Genomic DNA, 8,119 nt, shown 5'->3' on the forward strand with positions numbered 1-8,119 from the left:
TTGTGCAAGTTCTCCCACTTAAAATGATGACAGAGGTCTGTAATTTTCATCATAGGTACACTTCAACTTTGAGAGACAGAATGTGAAAAAGAAATCCAGGAATTCACATTGTAGGAATTTTAAAGAATTTAATTGTAAATTATAGTGGAAAATAAGTATTTGGTCAACCATTCAAAGCTCTCACTGATGAAAGGAGGTTTTGCCCCAAAAACTCACGATACATGGCCCCATTCATTCTTTCCTTAACACGGATAAATCGTCCTGTCCCCTTAGCAGAAAAACAGCCCCAAAGCATGATGTTCCCACCCCAGTGCTTCACAGTAGGTATGGTGTTCTTGGGATGCATCTCAGTATTCTTCTTCCTCCAAACACAACGAGTTGAGTTTATACCAAAAAGTTATATTTTGGTTTCATCTGACCACATGACATTCTCCCAATCCTCTGCTGTATCATCCATGTGCTCTCTGGCAAACTTCAGACGGGCCTGGACATACACTGGCTTAAGCAGGGGGACACGTCTGGCACTGCAGGATATGATTCCCTGTCGGCGTAGTGTGTTACTGATGGTAACCTTTGTTACTTTGGTCCCAGCTCTCTGCAGGTCATTCACCAGGTCCCCCTTTGCGGTTCTGGGATTTTTTCTCACCGTTCTCATGATCATTTTGACCCCACAGGATGAGATCTTGCGTGAAGCCCCAGATCGAAGGAGATTATCAGTGGATAATTGCTCTGACACTGATCATACAGGGAGCGAACCGCCACAATCAGACAGTCCGATACCCCATACTCTCTGAGCACTCCCCAGAGGACTTCCGAGGGACACGGTCGAATGCCTTCTCCAAGTCCACAAAGCACATGTAGACTGGTTGGGCAAACTCCCATGCACCCTCAAGAACCCTGCCGAGAGTATAGAGCTGGTCAACAGTTCCAAGACCAGGACGGAAACTACACTGTTCCTCCTGAATCTGAGGTTTGACTATCCGGCGTAGCCTCCTCTCCAGTACACCTGAATAAACCTTACCGGGAAGGCTGAGGAGTGTGATCCCACGATAGTTGGAACACACCCTCCGGTCCCCCTTTTTAAAGAGAGGGACTACCACGCCTGTCTGCCAATCCAGAGGTACCACCCCGATGTCCACGCAATGCTGCAGAGTCTTGTCAACCAAGACAGCCCCACAGCATCCAGAGCCTTAAGGAATTCTGGGCGGATCTCACCCAACCCCTGGGGCCTTGCCACCGAGGAGCTTTTTAACTACCTCAGCAACCTCAGCCCCAGAAATAGGAGAGACCACCACAGATTCCCCAGGCACTGCTTCCTCATATGAAGACGCGTTGGTGGGATTTAGGTCTTCGAAGTATTCTTTCCACCGATCCACAGCATCCGCAGTCGAGGTCAGCAGAGCACCATCTGCACCATACACGGTGTTGACAGTGCACTGCTTCCCCTTCCTGAGGCGGAGGATGGTGGTCCAGAATCGCTTCGAAACCGTCCGGAAGTTGTTTTCCATGGCTTCCCCGAACTCCTCCCATGTCCGAGTTTTTGCCTCTGCGACCGCTGAAGCTGCACACCGCTTGGCCTGTCGGTACATGTCCACTGCCTCCGGAGTCCTATCAGCCAAAAGAACCTGATAAGACTCCTTCTTCAGCTTGACGGCATCCCTTACCGCTGGCGTCCACCAACGGGTTCTAGGATTACCGCCCCGACAGGCACCAACTACCTTGCGGCCACAGCTCCAGTCAGCCGCCTCGGCAATAAAGGTTCGGAACATGGTCCATTCGGACTCAATGTCCAGCGCCTCCCTCGTGACATGTTCAAAGTTCTTCCGAAGGTGGGAATTGAAACTGTCTCTGACAGGAGATTTTGCCAGACGTTCCCAGGAGACCCTCACAATGCGTTTGGGCCTGCCAGGTCTGTCCAGCATCCTACCCCACCATCGCAGCCAACTCACCACCAGGTGGTGATCGGTAGAAAGCTCCGCCCCTCTCTTCACCCAAGTGTCCAACACATGAGGCTGCAAATTTGATGACACAACTACAAAGTCGATCATGAAACTGCGGCCTAGGGGTTCCTGGTGCCAAGTGCACATATGGACACCCTTATGTTTGAACATGGTGTTTCTTTATGGACAATCTGTGACGAGTTCAGAAGTCCAATAACAAAACACCACTCGAGTTCAGATCCGGGCGGCCATTCTTCCCACTCACGCCTCTCCAGGTTTCACTGTCGTTGCCAACATGAGCGTTGAAGTCCCCCGGGAGAGCACTTTCCAGTGCTCCCTCGAGTGTATCCAAAAAGGGTGGGTACTCTGAACTGCTGTTTGGTGCGTAAGCACAAACAACAGTCAGGACCCGTCCCCCCACCCGAAGGCGGAGGGAGGCTACCCTCTCATCCACTGGGTTGAACTCCAACATACAGGCTTTGAGCTGCAACGCCAGTGTGGAAGAGAGTCCAGCCCCTCTCGAGAGAACTGGTTCCAGAGCCCTTGCTCTGCGCCAAGGTGAGTCCGACTATATCCAGCCGGAACTTCTCTACCTCGCGCACTAGCTCAGGCTCCTTCCCCCCCAGTGAGGTGACGTTCCATGTCCCAAGAGCTAGCTTATGTAGAGGAGGATCAGACCGCCAAGTGCCCTGGCTTTGGCTGCCGCCCAGCTCACAATGGACCCGACCTCCATGGCCTCTCCTATCAGTGGTGAGCCCATTGGAGGGATGACCCACCTTACAGGTGTGCAGGCTAATTGGGAAAAGGTGGCTGCCATGATTGGGTGTAAAAACAGCTTCCCAAAAAATGTTCAGTCTTTCACAAGAAAGGAGGGGGCAAGGTACACCCCTTTGTCCACAACTGCATGAGCAAATAGTCAAACAGTTTAAGAACAATGTTTCTCAAAGTGCAATTGCAAGAAATGTAGGGATTTCAACGTCTACGGCCCATAAAATCATCAAAAGGTTCAGAGAATCTGGAGAAATCACTCCACGTAAGCGGCATGGCCGGAAACCAACATTGAATGACCGTGACTTTCGATCCCTCAGACGGCACTGTATCAAAAACCGACATCAATCTCTAAAGGATATCACCACATGGGCTCAGGAACACTTCAGAAAACCACTGTCACTAAATACAGTCCGTCGCTACATCTGTAAGTGCAAGTTAAAGCTCTGCTGTGCAAAGCGAAAGACATTTATCAACAACATCCAGAAACGCTGCCGGCTTCTCTGGGCCCAGTATCATCTAAGATGGACTGACGCAAAGTGTAAAAGTGTTCTGTGGTCTGACTAGTCCACATTTCAAATTGTTTTTGGAAACTATGGACGTTGTGTCGTCCGGAACAAAGGGGAAAAGAACCATCCGGATTGTTCTAGGCGCAAAATTCAAAAGCCAGTATCTGTGATGGTATGGGGGTGTGATAACACCCAAAGCATGGCTAAGCTACACATCTGTGAAGGCATCAATAATGCTGAAAGGTAAATACAGGTTTTGGAGCAACATTTGTTGCCATCCAAGCAGAGTTATCATGGATGCTCCTGCTTATTTTAGCAAGACAATGCCAAGTCACATTCAGCACGTGTTACAACAGCGTGGCTGTGTAAAAAAAAGAGTGCGGGTACTTTCCTGCAGTCCAGACCTGTCTCCCATGGAAAATGTGTGGCGCATTATGAAGCGTAAAATACGACAGAGGAGACCCCGGACTGTTGAACGACTGAAGCTCTACATAAAACAAGAATGGGAAAGAATTCCACTTTCAAAGCTTCAACAATTTGTTTCCTCGTTTCCCAAACGTTTGAATGTTGTTTAAAGAAAACCTGATGTAACCCAGTGGTGAACATACCCTTTCCCAACTACTTTGGTACGTGTTGCAGCCATGAAATTCTAAGTTAATTACTATCCGTACAAACCCTGTTTCCATATGAGTTAGGAAATTGGGTTGGATGTAAATACAAACGGAATACAATGATTTGCAAATCCTTTTCAACCCATATTCACTTGAATGCACTACAAAGACAAGATATTTGATGTTCAAATACATCAACTTTATTTTTTTTTGCAAATAATAATTAACTTAGAAATTCATGGCTGCAACATGTGCCAAAGTAGTTGGGAAAGGACATGTTCACCACTGTGTTGCATCACCTTTTCTTTTAACAACACTCAATAAACGTTTAGGAACTGAAAAAACTAATTGTTGAAGCTTTGAAAGTAGAATACTTTCCCATTCTTGTTTTATATAGAGCATCAGTCGTTCAACAGTCCGGGGTCTCCGCTGTCCTATTTTACGCTTCATAATGCGCCACACATTTTCGATAGGAGACAGCTCTGGACTGCAGGCGGGCCAGGAAAGTACCCGCACTCTTTTTTTACAAAGCCACGGCGTTGTAACACTTGTCTTGCTGAAATAATCAGGGGCGTCCATTATAACGTTGCTTGGATGACAACATATGTTGCTCCAAAACCTGTATGGACCTTTTAGCATTAATGGTGCCTCCACAGATGTGTAGGTTACCCATGGCTTGGGCACTAATACAACTCCATACCATCGCAGATGCTGGCTTTTGAACTTTGCGCCTATAACAATCCGAATGGTTATTTTCCTCTTTGTTCTGGAGGACACGACGTCCTCTGTTTCCAAATATAATTTGAAATGTGGACTCGTCAGACCACAGAACACCATTCCACTTTGTATCAGTCCATTTTAGAAGAGCTAGGGCCCAGCCAAGCCGGCGACGTTTCAGGATATTGTTGATAAATGGGTTTGGCTTTGCATAGTAGAGTATTAACTTGCACTTACAGATGTAGCGACCAACTGTAGTTACTGACAGTGGTTTTATGAAGTGTTCCTGAGCCCATGTGGTGATATCCTTTACAGACTGATGTCGGTTTTTGATGCAGTACCGCCTGAGGGATCGGAAGTCCGTAATATCATCGCTATATGCAGTGATTTCTCCAGATTCTCTGAACTTTTTGATGTTTTTACGGACCGTAGATGGTGAAATCCCTAAATTCCTCGCAATAGCTCGTTGAGAAATGTTGTTCTAAAACTGTTCGACAATTTGCTTACAAAGTGGTGACCCTCACCCCGTCCTTGTTTGTGAATTACTTAGCATTACATGGTAGCTGCTTTTATACCCAATCATAGCAACCAACTGTTCCCAATTAGCCTGCACACCTGTAGGATGTTCCACATAAGTGTTTGATGAGCATTCCTCAACTTTACCAGTATTCATTGCCACCTTTCCCAACTTCTTTGTCATGTGTTGCTGGCATCAAATTCTAAAGTTAGTGATTATTTGTAAAAAAAAAAAAAAAATGTATCAGTTTGAACATCAAATATGTTGTCTTTGTAGCATATTCAACTGAATATGGGTTGAAAATGATTTGCAAATCATTGTATTCCGTTTATATTTACATCTAACACAATTTCCCAACTCAAATGGAAACGGAGTTTGTACCAGAATAATATTGTACCATGGCCTTATTATCGTGACAAAATCGTACAGTGACATTTGATCCCGTTACATCCCTAATAATGCGGTATACATAGTGATTACAAATACAGTGGAGGCAGCCACCACAGTTGACATACTGCACACACGAGTCATAATTTCTCTGGGATTTTTGGTCAAGAGCTATTGAAGATTTTGGTAAAATGTGTAATTAGTTATTTTTTGGTCGTTCTGTGTATTTTTCTCCAGCTGCAGATTATGTGGTTTGTCTTTGTGCAGAACAGCTTCCAAGGGGGTATATTATGCAATCCTGTAAAACATGTCGAGTTGAGGTTTATTTCTAGATTTTACAGGATACGTGTTGTGGCAATTTACTTTTATGGTGGGAAATACCAAACCACAAGAATGAGAATACACAAACGGAAGGAGCATTTTGATTGATTGATTGAAACATTTATTAATATTTTGCACAGTACAGTACATATTCCGTACAATTGACCACTAAATGGTAACACCAGAATAGGTTTTTCAACTTGTTTAAGTCGGGGTCCTTGTTAATAGATTCATGGTAATTGCAACTCAAATTGAGTGTAAGTGTTTCTAAGTTTTAGTTTAGTGGGTTGAGTTTTTTCTTACTCTGATGTGGAATCTGAGCCGAGGATGTCGTTGTGGCTTGTGCAGCCCTTTGAGACACTTGTGATTAAGGGCTATATAAATAAGCTTTGATTGATTGATTGATTGTTTAAATCACTAATTATATAATTATTTTCTGCAGTTACACATTAGTAAAAGCATTTTAGTAGAACTACATAAATGACTACAACCGAACTTGATCCACTGACATTAAAATAATCAAAACATTTGAAGGCCATTCTGATTATTCTGAATTGTTCAGAGGGGTTAGTGCGTCAGCCTCACAATACGAAGGTCCTGAGTAGTCCTGGGTTCAATCCAGGACTCGGGATCTTTCTGTGTGGAGTTTGCATGTTCTCCCCGTGAATGCGTGGGTTCCCTCCGATACTCCGGCTTCCTCCCACCGCCAAAAACATGCACCTGGGGATAGGTTGATTGGCAACACTAAATTGGCCCAAGTGTGTGAATGTGAGTGTGAGTTTTGTCTGTCTATTTGTGTTGGCCCTGCGATGGGATGGTGACTTGTCCAGAGTGTACGCCGCCTTCCGCCCGATTGCAGCTGAGATAAGCTCCAGCACCTCCTGCGACTCCAAAAAGGGACAAGAGGTAGAAAATAGATTGGAATGGTGAATTAATTTCATTCTTGCCGATTGAAAAACAAGAAAATATTGTATTGGTGTAATTTTACCTCTTAACCACTAGAGGGCGCTGAAAACCCTGAGCATAATTCTCAATGCTATTATGAGTGTAAGTGAGTTGAAAGGCCATTTAAATGCAATCTACATTACCTTGGCCAGTTATGGTTCATGGTTTGAGATTATTTCAAACATGTCCACAGTTACCGAGGGATACATCATATAATTTACATATTTACCGTTCTCATTGCAATATGTTTGAAAAGGAGTAGGAAGAAGCCAGGTTTATTTATTTCTACCCCTTTTCCAAGTCATAGCAATTTACAGCACTAACACGTATGTCCCCTTGCTGTCCTCATTTTCTAACACAATTGACATTCATTAAATACAACAGTTATCTTAATAAATGGTTAAGTCAGTTGTGATTCACATATGAGATGAATAATACCTAATTTTCAATTGAATTCAAAATGTTTATCAAATTCTTCTTTCCTGTACTTTGCAAACACTTTTAGTTTGAGCAACCTCCTAAACTGGATCATATTAGTACAGAGATGTCAAACTGGTTTTCATTGAGGGCCACATGGCAGTTACAGTAAGGCTGCCATCAGGGGGCCTCTTGTATCAGCAAATAATGGATTAATTTGCCTCTGGATTTCATTTAATATATATATATATATATATATATAGTTTTTTTACGGAAAAAGCTGGCAGTTTAGTTGCCAGAATTTAACTATTAAATTGACATTGTTTTTTTACAACATTATATTGTTAATGGAAAAACAGTACAATTTTTATTTTTTTATTTTGGCAACTTACCTGCCAGTTTTTCTACCGTAAAAACAAATGTATCGTTTTTCCATTTACAGCAATACACCGTTAAAAACACTATTTTACAGTAAAAAACTGGCAGCTCAGTCAAAAGATTTTAAAATGCAAAATATTTGTAGTTTTTTTCAATTTTCAATATGCTGTAAATAACATCTTAAAATGTATTGCAATTTTTATTAATTCGATGGGTAGTTTGCTGTAAAATCATAAGTCAAACAGATATTTAAGTATTTATTTTTATTTAGACAAAACATGTTTAGAAAGTAAGACAATATACTGTAATATTTGTTACAATATTGGATACTACTAAAGTTTAAAAGGCATGCAATTTCAAGCAGTGCATATATTTTTTTCTGCCAAAATGAAAAAAAAAAACAATCATATTTAATGAGAAAATATGAAGTACTTTATTGACACTTATCATTTCCAGGTGTTTGCGGGCCAGATAAAATGATGTCTTGGGACACATCTGGCCCCCGGGCCTTGAGTTTGAGACTTGTGTATTGGGACATTGTTTGACTTCTTCGCTTAATAATAATAATAATAATAATAATAATGGATTAGATTTATATCGCGCTTTTCT

Source organism: Nerophis ophidion, linkage group LG06 (genome assembly GCF_033978795.1).
Source record: "Nerophis ophidion isolate RoL-2023_Sa linkage group LG06, RoL_Noph_v1.0, whole genome shotgun sequence".
Lineage (NCBI taxonomy): Eukaryota > Metazoa > Chordata > Actinopteri > Syngnathiformes > Syngnathidae > Nerophis > Nerophis ophidion.